Genomic DNA, 3,309 nt, shown 5'->3' on the forward strand with positions numbered 1-3,309 from the left:
CTTAGTCGGGAAACAATTTAGATACTAATTGTATCAGTTAAGTATTGCTAAATATTGCCAAATCACAAACCATGTTCAAACTAAGTATCTGAAAACAACATTTGTTTCTGTTCACATATATGCAAGATAGCTGTGGTTCAGTTGGTTAAGGTAGAAAAGAAGGAAGGATGGGCTCCTTCACAGCCCTCAGAAGAAACCAATCTTGCCAGCAGTTTCGTCTCACAATTCCAAACACCAGAACTGTAAGAATATAAATATCTATCATTTAAGTCACCCAGTTTATGGCATTTTGTTACCACAGCCCCAGGAAACTAATACACACTGCCAAAGACAAAGTCAAGAGGCAAGCTATGAACTATAGGGAAAAGTATGGAAGCATGAAAAGATAAAATACTGGGGCTAATAATCTAATCTACTACACTCCCAAAATTATTTTAAATAGATCTTTTTATGGAAGATGGGGGGCTAGGGAAGAAATAGTAGGGAGTGGGGAATTGGGGAGGGATAGGATTAGGTGAAATACCTAATGTAGATGTTGGGGTGATGGATTCAGTAAACCACCATGGCATATGTATACCTATATAACAAACCTGCACATTCTGCACATGTAACCCAGAACTTAAAGTATACTAAATAAATTTTAAAAAAGAAATTCTAAACAAATTTTAAAACTAAAAATTGTAGAGGTCACACTCTACAACCACCAAGCTATACCACTAAAATTAACATCTTAAAATTTAAAAAATGGATAATACAGAACATTTTCTTAAATATTGGGTTAAAAAGAAAATGAAATTGCAATTATAGTCCATTTACAAAATAATTACAACATAAGCATGCTATATTTTATGATGTTCAGCCAATATTGTACTTAGTACAAAATGTGCTTTACCTTGAATAGTCACACTTAAGCATGTAAAAATATAGTTACTGGAGTGATTGATTCAGGATATCCAAGAAATAGTGCCAAAGAAAACAATAAAGCAAAAACTAGGAATTAAAACTCTATTAGAAAATAATCAATAAGAAACATGGGAACCTAATTTTTTATTATAAAGAAATATAAGATTTACTTTGAAGATACTAGTATCATTCGCATATACTTGTAAGTGTAGTCAAGTCACAAAGAAAACTGGAAAGATAATATTGGAAATAAGAAGTGTTTTTAAATGAAAAACATTTGAAAAAGAAGAGAATAAAGAATTTTTGGAAGATATTTAAAATATGAGGTAATCAACTTCAAGCCTATATGCTAATGTATTTAAAAACCTAAAAAACAGATGATTTTATGTTAAACATAAATGAACAAAACTGGCCTATGAATTAAAATACCTGAATACCCTCATAAATGCAGAGGATCTTCAAAATTGCATCAGAGTACTGCCTCCAAAAACAATGCATTTTCTTTCAAAAGTCAAAGAACCAAATAACTTTTATTGTATTTAAGCATTCCAAAGCCTAGAAAAATATGTATTTTTTAAAATTAACATTTTATACTAGCATAACTTAATAAAGTTAACATAAAATAGTTCAACATAAAAATTAGAGGCTCTCTGCTCTTCCTGTTCAACAGACAGCTGCATCTTCTTGTGCAGCATCAGCCATATCCCTGAAACACTATGGTGGATGTAAAGGCCCGAGTCAACCGATTTCCCCATAGTGGGTACCTGGTCACCAGGGTTGCTTTTAACTCTGGTAAAGTGGATATTGTCACCATCAATGACCTCCTCATTGACCTCAACTACATGCTGTCCATCTTCCAGTATGATTCTACCTATGACACATTCCATGGCAATGTCAAGACTGAGAATGGGAAGCTTGTCATCAATGGAAATGTCATCATCTTCTTCCAGGATTGAGATCCCACCGAAATCAAATGGGGTGATGCTGGTACTGATTATATAGTTTAGTCCACTGGTTTCTTCCCCACCATAGAGAAGGCTGGGTCTCACTTGCAGTGGGGAGCCAAAAGGGTCATAATCTCTGCCCCCTTTGCTGATTCCCCCATGTTCATTGTGGTCAGGAACCATGAGAATTATGGTAACAGCTTCAAGATTATCAGCAATGCCTTCTGTACCATCAACTGCTTAGCACCTCTGGCCAAGGTAATCTATGACAACTTTAGTATTATGGAAGGACTCATGACCACAGTCCTTGCCATCACTGCCACCCAAAAAACTGTGATGGTCCCTCCGGGCAACTGTGGCATGATGGCTGTGGGCTCACCAGAGCATCATCCCTGCATCTACTGGCACCGCAAAGGCTGTGGGCTAGGTCATCCATGAGCAGAAAGAGAAGCTTACTGGCATGGCCTTCCTTGTCCCCACTGCCAACGTGTCAGTCGTGGGCCTGACCTGCCATCTAGAAAAACCTGCCAAATATGATGACATCAAGTACGTGGTGAAGCAGGCATCGGGGGGTCCCCTCAAGTGCATCCTTGGCTACACTGAGCACAAGGTCATCTTGCCCAACTTTAACAGCATGACTCACTCTTCCACCTTTGATGCTGGGGCTGGCATTGCTCTCAGCAACCACTTTGTCATGTTCATTTGCTGATATGACAATGAATTTGGCTACAGCAACAGGATGGGGAACCTCATAGCCCATATAGCCTCCAAGGTGAGATCCCGCCCCCCAGACCACCAGCCCCAATGAGAGTGCAAGAGGAAGACGGAGGCCCTCAGATGCTGGGGAATCCCTGCTTCACGCAGTTCCCCACCACACTGAGAATCTCCCTTCCTCACAATATCCATGCAGACCCTGTGAAGAGGGAGGAGCCTAGGGAGCCACACCTTATCAGTTACCTTATCAGTTACCATCAATAAAGTCCCCTGTACTCACCTAAACAGCAACAGCAACAAAAACTAAAAACATTTATAGCCAATTTCAATTAAAATTAAGACACAAAAAAATAATAAACTGGCAAAAATTAAGACTATACTAAAATCACATTTCATTATACAGTGGGGTTATTTTTAAAGTGTGAAGCTTGTTTAATTTAAATATCTATTAAATTAGTTTATTGTTTAAAAATATTGATAACAATAGGAATCTAAAAATAAATATTATTTCTAAAATTTTCAATAATTTCTAAGAATAATTTTTAGAAGACTAGAGAGAGTGAATAGATTCTTATAATGCTGTTTTAAATTATCTATTAGAATTCAATGGACAGCATTTGTCATAATAATAACCTAGAGACTTCATGCTAATTTTAGAAACACAAATTGCTTAATGATGAGAATACATTCTGAGAAATGCATCATTAGGCAATTTTGTCATTCTGAGAAAATCACAGAGTGTACTTAC

The 3,309-nt window shown here is 36.9% G+C and overlaps 1 pseudogene; it reads left to right on the forward strand.

The window, feature by feature from the left end:
• The first annotated feature begins 1,673 nt into the window (after nucleotides 1-1,673).
• On the forward strand, nucleotides 1,674-2,655 carry LOC101035403 (glyceraldehyde-3-phosphate dehydrogenase pseudogene; annotated as a pseudogene).
• The last annotated feature ends 654 nt before the right edge of the window (nucleotides 2,656-3,309 follow it).

Source organism: Saimiri boliviensis, chromosome 10 (assembly GCF_048565385.1).
Source record: "Saimiri boliviensis isolate mSaiBol1 chromosome 10, mSaiBol1.pri, whole genome shotgun sequence".
Classification (NCBI taxonomy): domain Eukaryota; kingdom Metazoa; phylum Chordata; class Mammalia; order Primates; family Cebidae; genus Saimiri; species Saimiri boliviensis.